The sequence below is a fragment of the Zingiber officinale genome, chromosome 8B (assembly GCF_018446385.1).
Source record: "Zingiber officinale cultivar Zhangliang chromosome 8B, Zo_v1.1, whole genome shotgun sequence".
Classification (NCBI taxonomy): Eukaryota; Viridiplantae; Streptophyta; class Magnoliopsida; order Zingiberales; family Zingiberaceae; genus Zingiber; species Zingiber officinale.
This window is the reverse complement of record NC_056001.1, coordinates 101,392,381-101,415,315: the sequence shown is the minus strand read 5'-3', so window position 1 is coordinate 101,415,315 and position 22,935 is coordinate 101,392,381. Positions and strand designations below refer to the sequence as shown.

Here is a 22,935-nt window from a genome sequence, read left to right as displayed (position 1 = left end):
TTCTGAAGATGTTCAAAGTCCAATGGCTGCCTCCGAATGAGTGATCTAAAGAACTCCCCTTCAGTGAGTCCTTGGGTGAAGGTGTTCACCAACACATCCAAGGAGATCGCCGGGATGTCCATTGCCACCTGATTGAAGCGCTGGATGTAGGACTTTAGCGCTTCCTTGGGCCCTTGCTTAAGGGCGAACAAGTTGACATTCATCTTCTGGTGGCGGCGACTGCTGGCGAAGTGATGCAGGAAGGCCGCTCTGAAGTCCTTGAAGTTATGGATCGAGCCGCTCGGCGGCAACCGCTTGAACCAACGTTATGCCAATCCAGATAGCGTGGTGAGAAAGACCCGACACTTCACTCCATCCGTGTATTGGTGAAGTGTGGCCGCGTTAATGATCAAACTTGGCCAAATGGTCGTCCGGGTTGGTTGCTCCATTATATTCCCCGATCGTCAATGGGGTGTAATGCTTTGGTAGAGGGTTGTCCAGAATCTCCTGTGAGAACTGTTGATTGATCCGCTCGTGCGAATCGTCTTCCTTTGGCGCTTTTCTTTTTCGTGCATTCTGAACGGACACCTCATCCGAAGAAGATCGCCGATCTTTATCTGTCTGACCCCTCTCTTCTGATGGAGTCTGAAATAGTGGTCGATGGAATGGGATCGGCGCATGAGGGGCTTCCCCATAGGTGTCGATCGGCTTTTTTGTCTGCTCCCAAGCGGCTATTTGGTCCACATGCTCTACTTGTTCGGCCGACCGACCTGCAGCTGATGTCGTAGGCTTTGGTGCTTAGCGCTCGGCCATCGCTTGTTGTTGTTATTACTCCACTATCTTCGCTGCTTTGGCTTGTATTAGTGTGTCGAGCTCTTCTTGCGTCAACGTCACTGTGTGGTGTCGTCCAACGTCTTCCATCTCCTCGTTTTGGATGTAGGCTACTTTCCCACGGACGGTGCTAAAATGATCGTGTCTGAAAGCAGGCGAGTGAAAAGCTGGGATATGACGACTTTGCTGACCGCATTTCCTTATTTACCAAAAGACTTTTTATCGAAAGGAATGACCACATTTCTTTATTTACAAAAAAAATACCCTAGTTTCAAAACTACCAAAAAGAGCACCAAAAATAATGTTATTCCCTTCTTACCCCTCCCACCAACCTCCTAAATTCCATGCTATTTTTTAATGCATGAGCTTGATATGAGAAAATATTAGGCTCAGTGTGGGCGTGATATGGAAATTATCAGACCCACGCTGAGCCTGATATGGAAAATATCAGGCCCACGGTGGACCTGATATGGGATCAATGCATCTCCTTTTTAATCCTGGAGAGAAGGGATGCATTGGAAAACAGCAAGAGAGAGAGAATTTAGGAGGTTAGCAGGGGGAGTAGGAAGGGAATAGCACTATTTTTGATATTTTTTTTTGTAATTTTAAAATTAGAGTGCTCTTTGGAGTAAATAAAAAAACATGATCGCTCCTTTTGATAAAATAGCCGAAGGAAAAACAACACCTGATGTGAGAATCATAGGGAATCGAAGACAGTATCTCGAAAAACTATGGGTAGTTTCTTTATGTACAAGATCAGTTGCCAAATGTTCTGCCTCGTCACCGTTTCCATGTCGACATATCTCGGTCTCTCACGAATACCCATAGATTGTCGGAGTTAAATCTCTTGAGGTTCCCGTGACAGAAGGGGCACTACTGTGATAGCGCGTTCCTGAAATTAAAGAACATGAGTATGAAATGCAGAATAGTTGTGTTCTCGAACCCACAAGTTACAGATTTTTAGGCCTATTGAGCTGAACTTATCCACTAAAAAATGAACTAATTTATAGCTAAATCTTTAAACAAGCTGTATTTCAAACACACTAGAACTTCTAATAATCAACTAAGCGAGATTATGAATCAATATTTGTGAAATTGTTTGCCTGTAAAAAACATACAAGGTTTGTTTGTATATGACTAAGAAAATTGAAACAAATCATGGTTTCAACTTAGAAGTAGAGCATTAATGTGCCAGCCAGTTAGCCTCACTTGGTGCATCTAATATGAGTCAAACAGTGTGAGGAGGCAATTTTGGCAACCCTATTTCGGTACCTCTTGCGAACGTATGTTTGGTGATACACCTGAAGTCTACACAATATACATTGGTATCTAGCTATATATCATCGTCATTCAAGGTTTGTCATAAAAGGTTGTAAGAAACCATAGAAGAGAACATGCATGCATACACATGGTGGCAAAAAAGGCGAATATGTTCGTCCCCAGTATCCCCGTCAACCCGTCCCAGGGTTAAAACATGCATGCATATACACACACAAGGAGAGGATACACTCATAAAATCAGTTTCTGAAAGGAAAAAAAAAAGCTTTTACCATTCTCTGTAACACTTCATGCACATTGCATGGCAGCAATTGGGCAACACAATTTTGCTATTGGACTCCATACAAATCCCACATTCCTCTTCTCTTTCAGCATCTATTTCAGAGAAGCATTTTCTTTCTTTCTTGTCTTGTCGCCCATGTCTTCCATATCATTGATACCATTTTGTAGTTGACGCAAAGAAGGGAATATCACAGCGGCAAATAAATATCATTTTTTTTAAAAAAAAATACTAAGAATTCATGCAGAATAGAATAATGTCACTGAAACTTCTGCAAGATACAGAGAGGCACTCACCATAAAACTCTCTAATAGCTTGTCTTTCACAAGTTGACATGGTTGTGGAGCCATCAACATGAACTTGTACAATGTGAGTCCTTATTTGAACAACAAAGGTAAAAAAGTGAGGTAACTAATTTGGAAGATGAAATCCTTTTGAAATTTTGTGAAACAATGCAGCTAAATTGGAGACCATATATATCATTGATACGGTGCGTATTTTGTGGGGTCGGTAGGATGAGATGGTTATGAGTCAAGGCTACAAGAGGGTCAACAGTCAAGACGACGTGAGGGTCAAGAAGGTCAAAAGTCAAGCCTCTGTGGCCGGTCAGAAGTCAAGCTAACCTGGCGGACAGAAAAGTCAAGAGTCAAGCCCCCGTGGCAGGTTAGCAGTCAAGCCGATGTGGAGATCAAGGGGGTCAAAAGTCCAGGTTACGTGGTCAAAGTCAAAGTCTCAACAGACAGGGTGGTCGAAGGAGGGGATTATAAGACCATCCCTGATAGTGAGTAATAAGCGGGCCCGTGGGCCAGGTACAGCTAAGGATGAAGGTTACAAACAAACAGGTCTGGTTACAGACCTAGCACTCAGGTCGGAACATTCAAGCCAAGGATCACAGGTCTGGTTACAGACCTGGCGCTCAGGTCGGAACATGCAAGCCAAAGATCACAGGTCTGGTTACAGACCTGGCGCTCAGGTCGGAACATTCAAGCCAAGGATCACAGGTCTGGTTACAAACCCAGCGTGCAGGTCGGAACGTACATGCCTTGAATAACAGCCAACAGATGCGGATCAAGAACCAGACCCAGAGTATAGGTCAGGACACCCAAGTCAAAGATCACCGGTCTGGATACAGACCCGGAGTGCAGATCGCGATATGCAGATCGGAGGTAGCAAATGACAGGCAGATCTGGGCATAAGCTTAGCACAGATCTGATATACAAGTCGAGGGCAACAGTATATAAGAGCAGGGCGAGTCCAGATCCCGAATCAGTCGGACGCTACAGACAAATCAGTCAAGGAATCGTAACCGCTTGTCAGAGGGAATAATCAAGGTGTCAGGGAATATGTCAACGGTCGAGGCCCAACACCCCTTCGGTTTTGCCGCCAGCCTATTAAGAAGAGCCACGTGTCAACCACCGCCAAACAAAGCCTGACAGCCGACATTCCCTGACACTCGTCAGACCAAGGAATCTTCGCTGCAGTATAAAAAGGGATGCCTTGTCCCTTATGCAGGTACGCTCACTCGTCATTTTTCACTAAGTCTTTACTTTTCGTCCTTTCTTTGCATTTTCTGAGGAAAAAGTACCTGACTTGAGCGTCGGAGGGCCTCACCCGGGGACTTTTTCCCTGATTTCTAGTCTCTAACGACTGGTGGACTCGTCTGAGTGTGTGCAGAACGACAGCGTCACCGTCCTAATCACCCCTCTTCGTCAACCACCCGTGGGAACCTTTACAGGGAGGTACCCAGCACGTCCAGCGCTTCGACGACTCTCCGTCAACTTTTCGCACAACAAGGCCCGCCTTCATCCGACTCAGCTTCCGGACGAGATCAAATTTGACATCGTTTGTGGGAACACATCAACCTGTTCCGGAACGTGACGATGGAGGAGTCTAGTCGTATTCATGTCATTATGACCGCCGGAGAGTACGAGCTCTTCAAGGAGGCCAAAAGGTTGGCAGCCTCTGAGAGACAGGCAACTGTTTCACGACCACGACAAGCTCCTGCTGAAGCTTCCAAGGAGCCCCTCCTTGTTTCAGATCGGGGTTCTAAAAGAAAGCAACCTGAGGTATATCCTCAAAATCCTTATTGTGAGCATGGGGTGGGATATTATCAGCCAGAGCCCCAAGGATAGAGCCTTAAGAAGGAGCAGCCTCAAGCCTCTATGGCTGAGAGTTCACTACCGCGGGATTCGAAGAAGGGGAAGGCCTTTGTCGCACCTGAGGTGTTCCCCGAGGATCCGGACGAGAAAGTACCTTTCTCGATCAGGATTCTAAATGAAAGACTGCCTAAAGGTTATAGAGCCCCGTCGATCGGAGAATATGACGGGAGCAAGGATCCGGAAGAGCACTTGCGGAAATTCAAAAATGTAACCCTGCTGCACCAATATAGCGATGTTGTTAAATGCAGAGTTTTCTTGAATACTTTAGCTGGCTTAGCCTTAAAGTGGTTCGATGGATTACCTCAAGGGTCCATCACCTGTTTTCTGGACTTTAAAACGGCTTTTCTGCGCCGATTTGCTAGCAGCAAGAAATATCAAAAGATAAATCATTGTCTCTTCGCTATGAAGCAAGGGCCGACTGAGCCCCTGAGAAGTTATATCAACCGTTTTAATCAAGTGGCTCAAGATGTCCCCACTGCCACTTCAGAGATTCTGATGAGCGCCTTCTCCCATGGATTAGGAGAAGGGGAATTCTTCAGAGATCTCATCAAAAATCCCGCTCGGAATTTTGACGAGATGGTGGAAAAAGCTGCTTCCTACATCAAGGTGGAAGAAGCACAAGCAGCCCGAAGGAAGGCTGAAAGACCACTTCCTTCCTCCAACAAGAAAGAAAGAAGAGCGCCTCAGCCACCCCCCTCAACCTCTGCCGCGAGCCCGAGAAGCTAGACCTGCCTTTCATCCTGGGCCAGAAATTCGACCTGCCCCTCGAGTTGTTGCTGTACATATTCCCCGACCAGGGCCAGGGAATAATCGGTACTGTACCTATCATAGGTCACATACGCATGATACTAACCATTGCTTTCAGTTCGCTCGAGACTCCAAGCGGGCTGCCGAGATGGGTTTGCCTCCGCCCGAGCTAGCTTCTCAGTTGATCAAGATGATAGAGGAACAAAGGGGGGCAGGACAGACCGGACAATCTCGTCCCGACCTCGCAGGACCTAGCACTCATCAGCCTGGCAGGGGAAAAGAGCCAGAAGGATCACGGGAGGTCGTGAACAGAGGTAATGCAGCTGTCAGAGAGATCGGCATGATCTTTGGGGGGCCAACTGACGGAGATTCAGGGAGAGCACGTAAGTCTCATGTTCGGCACTTGGAGGTTCATGCCGTCGGATGCAGTCATGAACAAGCTGCTAGTCCTATTATTAGCTTCGGGCCAGCAGACCTGGAGGGCCTGGAGTTACCTCACGACGATGCTCTCATCATTAAATCCATCATTGCCAATAGCCGAGTGGCTCGAGTTTTCGTTGATACTGGGAGCTCAGTCAACATTCTATTTAGGACTGCGTTCGAAGAAATGCAGATTGATATTGCTGAACTCCAGCAGGTGGCTACATCTTTATACGGATTTACAGGCAATGAAGTGAAGCCTATGAGTCAGATTAAGCTGGCCATATCTTTGGGCACCGAGCCATTGGTGCGCACAAGGAGGAGCACCTTTATAGTAGTGGACTCCCCTTCTTCGTACAATGTTATTCTAGGAAAGCCCGCCTTGCATGAATTTAGGGCTGCTGTCTCGACCTTCCATCAAAAAATCAAATTTCCCGTGGGCGAGCAGGTCGGGGAAGTCAAAGGAGAACAGAGGGTTTCTCGCTGGTGCTACATTGACATGGTCCGAGTCGAGGCTCGAAAAAAATCAAAGGATGCAAGATGGAGGTGTTCATGCTGTTCAAGAGGAGTCTCTGCCTATAGCTGAAGAACCCATCCCTTGGGAAGAAGTACAACTACACGCCGAGCGACCTGAAAGTCTGACTCGGGTGGCAAGCGACCTTCCCTCTCCCCTCAAAGAAGAATTAATTCAGTGTCTGATCTACAACCGGGATGTCTTTGCCTGGTCTACTGAGGAACTCCCTGGGGTCAAGCCGGAAGTGGCTGAGCACAAGTTGCATTTATTACCTGATTCCTGGCCGGTAAAGCCAAAGAAAAGGAATTTCTCAGCTGACCAGAATAAAATAATAAGAGCCGAGGTGGATCAGCTCAAAAAGGCAGGACACGTTCGGGAGGTTCAATTCCCATCACGGCTCTCCAGTGTAGTCTTGGTAAAAAAGCCCAACAATAAGTGGAGAGTGTGCATAGACTTCCGGGACCTCAACCGGGCGAGCCCAAAAGACTGCTATCCCTTGCCCCGGATTGATCAAATGGTGGACTCCACGGCCGGCTGCGAGAGAATATGTATGATGGACGCCTACCAGGGGTATCATCAGATACCTCTAGCCCGGGAGGATGAAAAGGTTAGCTTTATTACGGTTGACGGTACTTTCTGTTACACTGTCATGCCTTTTGGCCTCAGGAACGCTGGAGCCACATACCAGCGAATGATGGATAAAATCTTCCGGGAGCAGATCGGGCGAAATGTGGAAGTCTATGTAGATGATATACTCATCAAATCCCCGCTGGCCGAAAATTGATCAAAGATGTGGAGGAAACGTGCAGGACTCTTCGGTAATATGGGCTGAAGCTCAATCCCTTGAAATGCATATTTGGAGCCAGAGGAGGAAAATTCTTGGGCTACCTGGTGACTGAGCGAGGAATAGAAGCCAATCCTGAAAAAGTGCAAGTGCTCAAGGATATGCAGCCTCCTCAGAATTTAAAAGAAACCCAAAAGCTAGTCGGTAGAATAACAACCCTGTCAAGATCCATTTCCAGATCTGCAGACCGAGCTGCTCCTTTTTTCAAGGTGCTAAGGAAGGCATCCAAATTCCAATGGGATAAAGAATGCACCAGAGCTTTCGAAGAACTGAAGAAGTACTTGGAGACTCTCCCTTCTCTCTTTAAGCCAGTTGTAGGAGAGCCTTTCTGGGTCTATTTGTCGGCCACCCCTGAGGCTGTAGGGGCCGTGCTCGTAAAAGAACATGATAATGTACAACGACCAGTGTATTTCTTCAGCCATTTATTGAAAGGAGCCGAGTCCCGATACACAACTCTCGAAAAATTGGTTTATGGACTGGTCCTTATGGCTCGGCGGTTAAGACCCTATTTCTTGTCGCATCCTATCACCGTCCTAACCAACAACACTATGGAGAGAGCACTAACTAATGTAGAAGTTGTAGGTTGGCTTATCAAATGGGCCATAGAGTTGGGAGAATATGACATACAATATCAACCGCGCACCGCCATTAAGGCGCAGGCCTTGGCAGATTTCCTGACAGAAGTTCATCAGACCCACTCTGAGGAAACCTAGAAGATTTATGTGGATGGATCTGCTAATCATCAAGGAAGCGGGGTTGGGGTCTTGGTAATATCTCCTCAAGGAGATATACTTCAACTGGCGGTCGGATTAAATTTCTGAGCCACGAACAATGAAGCAGAATACGAGGCTTTGTTGGCAGGATTGCAAGCAGCTCGGCATGTAGGGGCAGCCCGGGTAATCATTTATTCAGATTCCCAGTTGGTGACTCAGCAAGTGAATGGTAACTTTATGATAAATTGCGACAAATAACAAGTATATCAGGAAGCATATGAAAAGATGAAAGAGGAATTCATAGAAGTCACCGTGACCAAAATTCCCAGGTTAGATAATGAAAGAGCATATGAGCTAGCAAAGATGGCCAGTTCCCTAACCACTTGGGTGTTGGATCGGTCAACGGCACAAACTTTTCTGATAAGCCAGATAGATCTGCAAAACAATATAGAAGCAACTATTGATTGGCGGGCACCCATAATCAACTATCTCAAGGAGGGTATTCTACCAACCGATCCAGAAGAGTCACAGCTGATCAGGAAGCAGGCCCATGCTTATGTTATGATTGGGGATCAGCTTTACAAAAGGTCCTTTTCCCGACCCTTGCTTAAATGCTTGAGTATGGAGGAGGCCGACCAAACCTTGCGAGAAATACATTTGGGATGCTGTGGCAATCATGTGGGCGGTCGAACATTATCTCGCAAGGTACTCCTGGCCGGGTATTTCTGGCCTACTTTACAGAGGGATGCTCACAAGTTGGTGAACACATGCTTATCCTGCCAGAAACATCAAAATTTGACACATCGACCTACGACCTTGTTGAAAACTTCTATAGTTTCATGTCCTTTTGATCAATGGGGCATGAATATCGTGGGACCATTTCCGATGGCGCAAGGTCAGATGCGTTTTTTATTAGTGGCAGTGGACTATTTTTCTAAGTGGGTGGAAGCGGAAGCCTTGACTCGGATCACAGAAGATGTCGTCATTCAATTCCTATGGAAGAACATTCTTTGCAGATTTGGTATTCCTCACAAGCTTGTATCTGACAATGGAAGGCAATTTCAAGGACAAAGAATCCAGGCCTGGTGCAAGGGATTTGGTATAACGCAAGCCTTCACTTCAGTAGCATATCCTCAGAGCAATGGTCAGACCGAGGTAATCAACAGAGAAATAGTACGAAGTCTGAAGGTGAAGCTGGATCACGTCGGAGGAAATTGGGTGGAAGAGCTGCCAAGTATTCTATGGGCTTATCGCACAACACCTCGGGAAAGCACCGGTCTGACACCATTCCACCTGGTCTACGGCAATGAAGCAGTTGTACCCATAGAAATTGGAGTGCCGTCGGTCAGAAGGACATTATATGATGAAGAAAACACAGAACGAAGGTTGGCTGAGCTAGATCTTATTAGCAAGACTCGGGACCGAACGGTGGCTCGACTGGAGGCCTATCGACAAAGAATGAGGCAAAACTATAACAGGAGAGTGATTCCTTGGTTCTTTGGAGAAGGAGATCTGGTCTGGAAGCAAATCAAGCCAGTGGGGGACGTGACTAAGCTAGCACCTCAATGGGACGGGCCTTACAAAGTCGTTAAAAAGTTAGCATCCGGAGCTTATTATTTATAAGATGAACGGGGCAAGAGGCTAGATCGACCATGGAGTGCTAATTACCTGCGACCTTATCGAGTTTGAAGAAGCAGGTCGAGAAGTGTAAGTTGGGTGATAAGTCGGTCTGTCCCTTATCCCCCAAATTAGGATAGCAGACCAGGGAAGAGTAGATCCGGGAAAGCAGAAAAAGATGTGAAAGCAGAAATTATATGTCCTAATACTTTTTGTGACAAAAGCTAAGCAATTTTAGTAAAAGAAAGCCTTAAAGTGCAAATGAGGAAACAGCAAAGTACTTTACAAGAAACTCTCAAGTCATTATGTACAGGAAGCCAAGCCAAAATATATCATTCGAAAGGAGTAAATATTTCATCCGGTATCTCTTTAAGGATTCGGTTATGGTCTAAAAATTCAGGAGGCGGAAGGGACTTTAAATAGTCTTGCTCCTAAAGTTGTCGTAGAGCCCCACCTGCCCCGTAGATAACACACGTGGAAAAATGATGTCCCACCTGTGCACAAAATTCGGGAGAACACAGATACAGAGCACGGTTCCGCAAGTAGCGATCGTTCTCTCCCTCTCTATAGACAGTCAGAGATGTTGATACGCCTTCTATGGTGACCCGAGCCTGAGCTAATTCATTCTGGGTAGTGGATAATTCTGTGGCTTGGGAAGTCAGCTGGGTCTCTTGAAATTTCAAAAGGGCCTCCTGCGATTTTAACTTTTGGTCTTGATCCTTTGCCAGAGTTTCAACAGCACGCAGCTTCTGGAACAATTGATCCATGGCTCGTTGGTGCTCCAAAGCTTGCTGATTTATACTCTGCTGGTGCACAATGTCCACTTGACTTTGCTTTTCCTGGAGATCTTTAAGTTCATGATTGGCTTAGGCTAGGGATGTTTCCAGACTGCTCTTCTGTCTGGTCAAGTCTTCTATCTTTGCCCGCAAAGCATGGCCGGCCTGGGCAGGATCATTCAATTGTAATTCCAGTTCAGCAATTTGGTCTTGTAGCACCTTATTCTGATGATAAACAGCATGGAGGGAATTGTTCATTGCTAGAGACTCCGCACAAGCCTGGGGCATACAAGTAAATGTCTGATTAGAGAGGGAAGAACAACAGTTTGGAAAGCTTCAAAAGTTACCTTGACATACAACTCTGCGAATTTGTCCATCTGGGCCGGGGGAGGCGAAGAGTCCATATGCTGCATTCTTTCTTCCCATACAGAGGCCAGACGGTCTTTCATCTCGAGGTAGCTGGTGGGAACGTCTGTTCGGGACCGTAACCTCCCCTCAGAAGGGATACTAGTACAATAACTGTGATAAGTAAGCTGGGATGGGTCTGAGGGACCCGCGGTTGAGCTAGGAGGAGCAGAGGGGCCAGCTTCATCGCCCTGAGTTTGCTGCGACGTGAAAGGAGGAGCCAGCGGGGGTTCGACCGGGGTATCAGACGAAATAGGGGGATTATTTACAGGGCTGGGGATCGGAGGCGGATGAGAGGTAGCTGCATTTGGAGGAGGAGAAGGGACAGACGACGGGCCTGAGTCGGACACCGGACGAGGGGCTCGGCGCCGACATCTCTGAGCCAGCGGCTGGTCATCCGAGTCAGAATCATCTGAGGGCGACCGAGCCCTGCGTCTAGAGGGAGAAGGGGTATCCTGGCTCAGGCGTTCATTTGTGGCACGGACCTGGCGGAAAGCTTGAGAAGTCTCTCTGAAAGCGGGGCTGGCGAAGGAAACGTTGCCTGTTCCCCCACCAAGGCCCATAAGTCTTTCACCGAGACCCCGACCAGGGATATAAGTGGCTCTGGGGAAACTAATCGGTTGGAGAGGTGTCGAGGCAGTAGGCCGAGGTGGACGAGCAGCCCGGGGGCGAGCAGGGGCGGCCGGCCGAGGTGGACGAGCAGCCCGGGGGCGAGCAGGGGCGGCCGGCCGAGGTGGACGAGCAGCCCGGGGGCGAGCCGAGGGAGACGTGCCGTGCGTGGGTGAGTGGGGCGAGCCAAGGGAGTAGGGCGGATACTAGAAGACCCTCGCCGAGCAGGTCGGGGCGGAGGATGGGCCCGGGAAGCCCCGCCGATTGAAGTTGAGGACGAGTGGGGAAGGGATCTCCTCTGCAGAATAACTCGGCCACGCCTTATTATTTCCATATCGCTTATAGGAAGGGTTTGAACCTCTGAAGCATGGGTTAAGACTTCAGCTGCACAAGATAAAGTGGGAGATTAGGTGCGGTAGAAAAAACAAAGTACTCACAAGGCGGTATCAGAAAGGAAATAGAGACTCACCCAGGGAGTGAGGCGTATCCAGGGTCAGATGACTTAGGCAAAAATAGAACAACAGTTCCTCCGATAACAGCCGTGTCAAGTTAAGTTGCCAGCCAGACAAGCGAGAGGAGGCTTCTATGTAGGAGGAGTCAAGATGAAATTCCCCTAGTTAGGGAGGGGGAGAGAGTGACTGTTGCCATCGTAAGGGACACTCCACCTCGTGGGGAAAGATAATGAAGAAGAATTTGTTCCTCCAGCTCGGATCAAAAGAAGGCAGGGATGAGAAAAAAGTAGTCCGGAGACGGGGTTGAAAACGGAATGTGCCTTCTTCCTGGAATCGAAGGGTGAAGAAGTAGTGAAATAAGTGGACATACCAGGATAACTCACACACATCACACAGTACTACAAATCCACAGAAGATCCTGATGGAGTTGGGTGTTAGTTGCCCCAGGGGAATTCGAAAATAGCGGCATACTTCGGAGAAGAAAGTGTGAATAGGAAGACGAAGGCCCGCTACAAATTGTTCTTTGAAGAAAGTGCTAGAGCTATCGGGAGGATTGAAGAATTGATGTATTCCAGTAGGGATAATCACTTGTACGTTGTCCTCCACTCCGTAGGTATAACGCAGGTCATCCCTATCTAATTCGTCGAAAGTGGATGAGCCAGGATAGTGTATCGCCGCCAAAGAAGAAAGAAAGGAGGGGGAAGCCATGGAAAATAGAAACACAAAGAAGAAAGATCAAGCAGAAAGCTATCGAGGTAGAAGCAAGAGGATCAGATGCAAGGAGGGATTCAAGCGAAAGGGCGAAAGGAAGAAGAAAAGGACATGAAACCCTTGAAGTCGAAAGTGAAGAGAATATTTATAGTCACCGAATAAAAGGGCAATTTCGTCAGACTATCATCCGCTGGAGCAAAACAATAAGCGGGAACAGCGAGAGCTGAAGGATATTCCTCGGAAATAACGCCTAGGGGCATATGCGGAAAAGTACTGGCACGAAGTACGAAGAGGCGGATCTCGGAAAAAGATACAAACAGTTGTCTTAGAGAAGCGTCCACGCTTTCCCGAGCGGGGTTTAACTCTTAAATTCCCAGGTCTTCACCTATACAGACCTGGATCAGGAGGAACCCCGGTCTGTGCATAACTCTTAATTCCCGGGCTTCGGTTATCCAGGCCTGTAATACAGACTTGTAAGAAAAGGCAAAAGACAGATCGAGGAGCAAGACCAAGGCAGGGGGTCAGTAGAGGACGAGGAAGGCAGGTCGGGGGAATAAAAGAAACCCCGATCGGGAGTAGATGGGACCTAAAATAGGTATCTAAATTACACGTAATGCCTTGGGACGTTTCAAATAGACTCAGAAGGGCAATATGCAGGAATACCAACAATCGAACAACTCACTGTCAGATGATTAATATACTAAAAGAAAATCGAGAGCCCGAGGTCCAGAGGTATCATGAGAGGGATAAACGCGCTAAAGTGAAGACAATTCAACCAATAACTTGGAAGAGACTTGATTGATTACAGTTTTACATCAAAAGTGCAATACATATTGTCATTTTATGGATCTTCAGCCGGAGGATTATCTTCAACAGGGCCAGCGGGGGGCTCAGGGGGGCAGGACGTAGAATCGGCTGGAGGCTCGGGAAGAAGGAAGAGGTCATCATCATCTTTAAAAGAAGGGAATAACCCATCAGGAATCTCATCCATGATGCGACCTATATCTAGAAAATCTTCCGAAGGAGCATCCTTAAGTAAATCCTGTTCGAGCATTTGGCGAGCTCCTCCACCCACGCCACAACATACCATGAAATTCATCAGATCTCCCATTTTCTTCATGAAGAAAAGGGAGGTAACATAGGCTTGTCTGTAGGCCCTCAGACGACATATTTCACCTGCCTGATAGTCTTTCAACGTAGTCTCCGCCTTCTCCTTATCTACGTGGGCCAGAGTCAAAGCTTGTTGATTTTGAGAAATGTTCTCTTGCGCTTCCAGAAGATCGGCCTGTATGGATTTAAGAGTTGCTTGGCTGACCTCCCATTGGCTTTGGAGGGTTCTCTCCCGGTCGACGCTGGAAGCCAATTGACTCTGGATTTCTATTATAGTCTTCTGAAGATTCTCCTGAGTTGCCTGCAAGCTCACCAACTGAGCATCCTTTTTATCTAGCTCAGCTGCTAGTGTCTGACGCTTCTCCACTTCAGAAGCCAATTCCGACTCCCTTGTTTGAAGAGCTGCTTCCAAAGCTCTTATCTTGTCAAAAGCCACATGAGAAATATTGCGGGCAGATTCGGCAGACTCTCCAATTAAGTGAAGATAGTGCGCTAGATCTCCAGGAGTTGGGTTGAGTGGATCGCGGGGAGTTAGGGGCAGCTCTATTTCCTGAAGGCGAGCCTTCAACACTTCATTTTCTCACTGCAAGCCACAGGCGTACTGAACGACACTTAGGTTGGCGGAGCAGGCCTGTGTTAGATATAAGAAGAAAGGTTATAAAGGACTACAGCAGAAGAACATAGAGGTAGAAAGACTTACAGCCACCATCTGACAAGCCGCTTGGTCTAACCCCCCCCCCCCCCCCCCCAATCGGAGGATTTTCCCAAAACTTACGATTACCAGAGCGCCAGGAGGCCGCTAAGTCTCCCTCTAGCTCGATCAAAGCGGTAAGGGGAGGATCCCCTTCAGCAAATTCTGCAGCGGCCCCTGAGCCTGCGGAGGAAGGCACGCGCCAAAAATCAGTAAAGGAGTATTTCTTGCGAGTTTTACTCCGGGATCTAGAAGAAGACGCGGGAACGTCTAAGGGAAGGGAGACAGATGGAGTTGCAGAGCTCCCAGGCTGGTCCACTAAAGGTAAGGGTGGCTGACCGGGAGAAGAAGCTGGAGCTGGAAAAGAAGCCTGCTCGGGAGTTATAATTTGGCTGGGAGCCGCAGCTAATAGGTGCGGTGACTTGACGAGAACTTCAGGTCCCATATTAATCTCCCGAGCGAGAGTAGCAGTTCTTGTTTCCAAAGAATGAGGGGTAGCAAAAGAGCGACGACTGGAAGGAATAGGTGGAGGTGACGCTTGAATAGCGGGAGTCACTCTCTTCCTCTTGCGCTAAAGTTTCATGCGTTCAGCTGGTCGGGAGGATGTCGCTCGCCTTTCCTCGACTTGCTCTTCAGCGGCCTCCCCGACCTGTTCTCCTGTGGCTTCCTCGATCTGCTCTGCAGTGGACAGATCGGCTTGTTTCACAATGACCGGGTCTTCCGCTGGAGCCACATCCATGGGAAGGGCCGAAGAAGTTCCCTCCTGGGTCGTCGCCGACGGGATAGGTAGTGAAGCGGAAGGAGCGGATTGTGAGGCAGAAGGGTCGGATTGGGAAGAAGCTGCCAAACCTTGCTTCAACTCCTCCCTTAAAGTTTTCAAATAGGAGCTGGATCGGCGCTTCACATCGGAAGAGTACGCTCGGTACATGACAGCCTTTGCGATAAAAAGAAAGATACCTCAGTTAGCGAAGAGTTGCGAAGAGGAAAACGGGGTCTTACCAAACGGAGCCCCAATGTCTGTAGAGCCGTCAATTTGGGTTGGGTCCGTCGGGTTGGACCACCCCGCCAAACAATTTAAGCGGGTTGGGTTGGAATTTTATCAACCCAAGTCCGCCGTGGGCCGACCCGCCTAGGCCCGCGACCCACACGGGTCGGCTAGCTCGGGCTTGGGTTGACCCGCGGGTTGAAAAACACATGTAAGCTAAGTTTTAGGTCAATTTATTATCTTTTTTTGTTATAATTTTGAAATAAAAATAGTACTTTTCATCCAACATAAGTACTCGTTTGTGTTCATTTATATTTAAAATACATGTTTATATATACATTTAATTGTAGAAAACTTTTTCGAAGTAAAATGTTGAAGATATGAAATATTTTTTAATTTTTTAAAAAATTTTTGATGGGCCCGCGGGTTGGCCCGCCAAACCCGCAACCCGCATTAGAATGGGTTGAGTTGGAAATTTCCCAACCCGCCAAGTTGGCGGGTTGGCCCGCCCCGCCCCGCCCTGCCAAATGGTTAGCCCACCACGGGCCGACCCGCCCCGCCACGGGTTGGCCCGTCTGACAGCTCTAAATGTCTGCCCGAACGAGGCTGAGTCCGAACAAATATAGAAGGCCTTCCAACAGTAGTACAGAAAAGTTAATGAGAACGCATTGAAGTGCTTCTGAAGCAGGGATACAAGAAGGTTGGTGTTGATGTACAGGGAGGTCGGAAGGGAGGTCGGAGCGCCACTGTGTGGGCCCGATCAGTGGATTAGGTAGTCTGACAAAGAAGAAACGGGATTTCCACCCCTTGTTCGAAGAAGGCATGTCCGAGAAAAACTTGTAGCTAGGCCTAGCCTGTACCATAAACACTCCGGGCTCTGAGCGTTTGAAGGAATAGAAGTGATGAAAGAGATGAGCAGTTAAGGGAAGTCGGTATACGCGACAAAGAATAACGGTGTCGCAAACCACCCTAAAGAAGTTAGGAGCAAACTGAGAGATGCAAATGCCAAAGTATTCACTCAGAGAAGAAATGAATGGATGGATGGGAAAACGAAGGCCTCCTAAAATCTGGTCTCTAAAAATGGTCACGAAACCTTCTGGAGGATTAGCAGGATGCTCATGCGGTGTGGGGACTCGGAGTTCATAAGCATTACTAAGTTGCAAGTCTGAGTGAATCACGGATAGGTCGTGGTCGTCTATATCTGAAATGAAGCAGGAATACCAAAGAGTGGTCTTACCGTCTGCCATTATCAGGGTAAAGAAGGTTGAGGAAGAAATTAGTCGAGGAGGAGAAGAGCGCTAGATGGAGGAACCTAGAAAAGGAGAGATGCGGACACCGGGGAAATCGAAGCAACAGGAAGAAGGCAGTCAAAACGCGCAAGGCAATGACTGCGGACTGCCTTTAGGGTTTATAAAGGGAGTTCTCCTAGGGAATATCGAAAAGAGACGAGTATCTTTTTGGGTGAAGCGCTTAAAGCCGTCTGATCGCCGAAGAACATACTGTTGGATCGAGACGCGCTAGAGGGGGGGGTGAATAGCGCTCGTGGCTATTTTGTACGCATCGGAATCAAAAACAGCGTTAGAGTAATTAAAGCAGCGCAATTAAAAACAAACAAACACAAACAGAAGGACACAGAGATTTACTTCGTTCGGAGCCTGTGACGACTCCTACTCGAAGGCCCGCGATCCTTGATCGCTTCCGGTGGGCAACAACTATAAGCTCGTTAAAAGATTACAATTATGAGTACAATTAAAAGCTATAAGTATTATACCGACAACAAGAAATGCTAAATCTGAAGTTTCGGGTTGTCGGGCACTTGTAGCAGCACTTCGGAGTGTCTTTTGGAGCAGCACGTTGATGAGAGATCACTTGATATTCGTTGTGTAGAAGTGCTGGTCGAAACCCCCTTATAAAGGGTGTTCAAGGCGCCTCCATGCTGCCTGGTCTTCCGCGTGGATCAAATCTGACCTGGTCGAATTTCATCCATTCAAGGCACCTTAAACCTCACTCAAGGCGCCTTCCAAGGCGCCTTCTTCCTTCTTCAAGGCGCCTCTAATGGTGCTTCGCAGCCAGCTCATCCTTTGCACCCGAGGCGCCTCCAAGCTCCATGGAGGCGCCTCGAACACTGTTCATCCGAGGCTTTAGGTTACTCCTTTGCACCTGCAAGATACGTTAGTCCCAAACACTATCCTGCAACACAAAGTTAGCACAATAAACATGATAAATGAAGTATAGACAGTCTCCGGACTGTCCGAGTCTGACTTCGGGTTTCCAACCGAAAACCCTAGGTCGACCCGACGCCTACTGTTCCCTCTACGGGGAACGCGTCCTCACCTACTCCACTCAGGAGATTTACCTGTTGCCAGTGCGATCCTCCAGATCGACTGGACTTTTTCTCAGCATTCGATACTTCCGGACTTTCTGCTGGACATCCGCTTCCCGGCTAGTCCAGACTTTCACCTGGTTCGCGACACCAGGACTTTCCACCTAGGGTTACCACCCCCTAGGACTTTTTGCCTAAAGTCATCGACCTGCCAAGACTTTCCGCATAGGGTTACCACCCCCTATGACCTAGGGTTACCGCCCCCTAGGGTTTTCCCTTTGCCTAGCCGCAGCTAGGACTTTCCTGAAATCCTCAAGTAGAATTGTTAGACTACAAAACATCTTAACTTTGAATTCTTTGCCATTATCAAAATACGAGTTCGATCGTCGGATGCTTCCCGCACCAACACATACCCTTATGGGGAGTCGTGTACAAAAAGGAGTGGCGTGGGCGGCGTCATCCTGCATAAGCAATAAAGGCAGAGGACAGATGTCGACCTCCTAGGAGCCGTATTAATGATGGACGTGATAAATAAATCAAGATATGAAGCGGAAGTACGAAAACGCTTACCATGCGATTTTCTTGGGAACCGTCAAGGAAAAGTAGCAGGAAAGAAGTTCAAAGGCAACAGGGCCAGGGCTAAGTAAGACTTTTAATATGGTTATCTTCAACACTACTAATGATATATTCCTTGATAACAGGCGAAGGCAAAGCGCTTTAAGTAATTCCTGGTCGGGAGATCGACCCGCAGGTCGACAACATATATTCTGATCAAAAGACCGAGCTGCTCGGTCGGCTGTTCCAGACTCTCGCCTCAGTGCGAGTTATAAGTGAGCTCTGCTCTCACGCCCAACGACTTTCTCGGTCGGCTGTCCCAGACTCTCGCCCCAGTGTGAGTTATAAGTGAGCTCTACTCTCACACCCAACGACCGAGCTGCTCGATTGGCTGTCCCAGACTCTCGCCCCAGTGCGAGTTATAAGTGAGCTCTGCTCTCACGCCCAACGACCGAGCTACTCAGTCGGCTGTTCCAGACTCTCGCCCCAGTGCGAGTTATAAGTGAGCTCTGCTCTCACGCCCAACGATCGAACTGCTCGGTCGGCTGTTCCAGACTCTCACCCCAGTTCGAGTTATAAGTGAGCTATGCTCTCACGCCCAACGACCTTCTCGGTCGGCTGTTTCAGACTCTCGCCCCAGTGCGAGTTATAAGTGAGCTCTGCTCTCACACCCAACGACCTTCTCGGTCGGCTGTTCCAGACTCTCGCCCTAGTGCGAGTTATAAGTGAGCTCTGCTCTCACGCCCAATGACCGAGTTGCTCGGTCGATTGTTCCAGACTCTCGCCCCAGTGCGAGTTATAAGTGAGCTCTGCATTCACGCCCAACGACCGAGCTGCTCGGTCGGCTGTTCCAGACTCTCGCCCCAGTGCGAGTTATAAGTGAGCTCTGCTCTCACGCCCAACGACTGAGCTGCTCGGTCGGCTATTCCAGACTCTCGCCCCAGTGCGAGTTATAAGTGAGCTCTACTCTCACGCCCAACGACCGAGCTGCTCAGTCGGCTATTCCAGACCCTCGCCCCAGTGCGAGTTATAAGTGAGCTCTGCTCTCACGCCCAACGACCGAGCTGCTCGGTCGGCTGTCCCAGACTCTCATCCCAGTGCGAGTTATAAGTGAGTAAGGCTCTCACGACCAACGACCCTCCGGGTCGGCTCAACAACTTTTCTCGAGCGGTATTTCTTCACAGGCATATGGGCGAGATATAGCCTGACTTATTCTCATGCATCATTGCTTGCTAGTAGGCCGGCGAAGGGAAAGGAGAGTGAGGTACGTCAGTCGTTTTTGTTATCTTTGTTAGAAATGTTAAAAGAATGCAGGTGTTTCAAAACGATAAAGACACAAAGACACGAGAACAAGGGAATACATTCACAAAACAGAAAATATGTTGTATTTCATTCAAAAAAGGAACATATAACAGCAGCCTCAATTGCTACCAGATCCAGACATTTGGTGTCCTCTCTCTAAACGAGTTTTCGCCTGAGCTAGCTCTATCTGGACATGGTCAAGGGTGGCCCATAGTTGATCAATGGTGGCACCCTGCAGTCGATTCTCCTCTTTCAGAGAAGACACCTCATCCTCATGCTTCAGCTTCAAGTAGAGGACATGATGGAGTTGAGCGTGAAAGTCTGCCTGCGCCTTCATCTTCAAAGCCACTTCCACCTGAGTCCTGCATTTAGCCGCTTGCCATAGTTCTTCTAGCTCCCTGCGAAGGGAGATCTGTAGATCCCGGCTCAAAGTCATGTCATGTAAGGCTTTCTCGGCAATAGCCAACCGGTGTCGTAGAGTAGACCACTTGGGGGATTCCATAAGCAAGTTAAGGAGCTGGTACGAAGAGACTAAGCCTTTTATAAAGAAGAGGAAGGTGAAAAGACTCCCTCGGAACCTGAGGAGTCACTTGGAAACCAGTGTGGCAGTTAAAGACTAACCTGACTCAGAAGTCGAAGAGTCAACAGAAGTAGGAAGTGAGCGCGGCTATCTTTCAGAACGGCTGGACATCTTATAGAAATCAGAGGGATGATGGGTCGGCAAAGGAGTTAAGAGCCATATCAGGTATTCAGGACACTGGGGTCTAGTCAGTCGGACTAGATCCTCCTTCGACTAGACTTGAGGGGCCGGGGAGGTTGATCCCGTCCGGAAGCTGAGTCGGATAAAGGCGGGCCTTATTGTGCGAAAAGTTGACGGAGAGTCGTCGAAGCGCTGGACGTGCTGGGTACCTCCCTGTAAAGGTTCCCACGGGTGGTTGACGGAGAGGGGTGATTAGGACGGTGACACTGTCGTTCTGCACACACTCAGACGAGTCCACCAGTCGTTAAAGACCAGAAACCAGGGAAAAAGTTCCCGGGTCAGGCCCTCCGACGCTCAAGTCAAGTACTTTTTCCCCAGAAAATGCAAAGAAAGGACGAAAAGTAAAGACTTAATGAAAAATGACGAGTGAGCGTACCTGCATAAGGGACAAGGCATCCCTTTTTATACTGCAGCGAAGATTCCTGGGTCTGACGAGTGTCAGGGAATGTCGGCTGTCAGGTTTTGTCTGGCGGTGGTTGACACGTGACTCTTCCTAATAGGCTGGCGGCAAAACCGAAGGGGTGTTGGGCCTCGACCGTTGGCATATTCCCTGACACCTTGATTATTCCCTCTGACAAGCGGTTACGATTCCTTGGTTGATTTGTCTTTAGCGTCCGACTGATTCGGGATCTGGACTCGCCCTGCTCTTATATACTGTTGCCCTCGACTTGTATATCCGATCTGTGCTAAGCCTGTGTCCAAATCTGCCTGTCATTTGCTACCTCCGATCTGCATATCGCGATCTGCACTCCGGGTCTGTATCCAGACCGGTGATCTTTGACTTGGGTGTCCTGACCTATACTCTGGGTCTGGTTCTTGATCCGCATCTGTTGGCTGTTATTCAAGGCATGTACTTTCCGACCTGCACGCTGAGTTTGTAACCAGACCTGTAATCCTTGGCTTGAATGTTCCGACCTGAGCGCCAGGTCTATAACCAGACCTGTGATCCTTGGCTTGCATGTTCCGACCTGAGCGCCAAGTCTATAACCAGACCTGTGATCTTTGGCTTGCATGTTCCAGCCTGAGCGTCAGGTCTGTAACCAGACCTGTGATCCTTGGCTTGAATATTTCGACCTGAGCGCCAGGTCTGTAACCAGACCTGTGATCCTTGGCTTGAATGTTCCGACCTGAGCGCCAGGTCTGTAATCAGACCTGTTTTTTTGTAACCTTCATCCTTAGTTGTACCTGGCCCACGGGCCCGCTTATTACTCACTATCAGGGCTGGTCTTATAATCCCCTCCTTCGACCACCCTATCTGTTGAGACTGACTTTGGCCACGTAACCTGGATTTTTGACCCCCTTGATCTCCACATCGGCTTGACTGCTAACCTGCCACGGGGGCTTGACTGTTGACTTTCCTGTCCGCCAGGTCAGCTTGACTTCTGACCGGCCACAGAGGCTTGATTTTTGACCTTCTTGACTCCCACGTCGGCTTGACTGTTGACCCTCTTGTAACCTTGACTCATAATCACCTCATCCTACCAACCCCACAAAATACGCACCGTATCAATCATAATTCGCAAGAGTCGAAGCAACCCGGCCAGATTGCAATCTGTCCAAGTCACTAGGAAAAGAAATAAGTGTGCCACTGGACTATAGGACATATGCGTATGAAGGCATGCACCATCATACTCTGTGGGAAAGTCTGAAGCCTTGCAAATCGAAAGAAACATTAGAAAAAAATGTGGAACCGTCACATCAGCGGCCCCCCTAGAGCCGATCCCACGGATATGGAGGGAGGTAAATGCAGGTACACAGGTGGAAAGTGCATAGCGGAGACGTTAACACCAGGCAGTGACACCCCGGGGATCGACCCCTGGACCTTTCAGCCACAGAACCATGTACTCCCCATCTGTGCTACGCCCTGGGGACAATTGAAAGAAACATTAGAAGAACGTATGCAGTGTGGATAAGTAATATAGTTCATTTTCCTTTATAGGCATTTTATGTCCCTGCGCAAGAAAAAATTGGGCAAATTTAAAAGGATTAAGCATTATAATAGAGATAGAGCAACACAAAGGAAACTGAACATTAATCGACAAATGGAGAGAAAATAAGCTTGATGAGTTATTGATAATATTTACGAGAAATTCAAGTTTTCTATCCATAGATAATATTAAAAACAAAAATTTTATTTTGAAAAATGTCTACTCCTAGAGAGTCCTAAAAGCAATCCCACCATTCCAATAGACAAGCACAACTTTAGCTCACTTTTCCTTGTTTAAACATTATGAACTTAGAATACAGAGGAAAAAATATTTTTCGATATTCACGTCAAGAAATCATCATAAAGAAGATCCAACTGCAATCCTCACTCTTTTAGTCTGGTATAATCATTCAGAAAAACACGCCAAAAGCAAGAAATTACGCTTACAGCCTTTAGGACAAACAACAGGAACGGATAAAAGTCTCAAAATACTACTTTGATACATAAAAAATCAAACGCACCAGTTAACCCGTAGCAAAACCAGATTTGGAGGAAAACAACAACAACATACAAAGTGTTTGCGTGTTGGATGTCGGCTTCAAGAACCTTCAGCGAGTCCTTAAACGATCTCCGTATAGTACCTCCAGACATCATCACCTCACTCCCTAATCATCAAAAGGAAATCAAAACCCCAGAGGTGGAAACCATCCTTCCCAAGCCCCAAGGCACAGCCGCCTCTTCCTTATACCAACTGCTATTCTTCTCTTCGAAAACCCTAGCAGAAGTCTGAAAAGAAAATCTCCTATCACTTACCATAACCTCTGGAGGGAAGAAAAGATGTCCTTTTTATTAGAATAATGATATTTCTCTTTTATGTATTATCCGAATGACAGAACCGTCAATATTTTTTCCAAAACTACTTTTACTTTTTTACTTTTGATGTTTTT

The 22,935-nt window shown here is 47.9% G+C and overlaps 1 pseudogene; it reads right to left on the bottom strand.

Annotated features, from left to right (window-relative positions):
* Positions 1–807: 807 nt before the first annotated feature.
* Positions 808–22,639, bottom strand: LOC122014104 (annotated as a pseudogene).
* Positions 22,640–22,935: the final 296 nt, after the last annotated feature.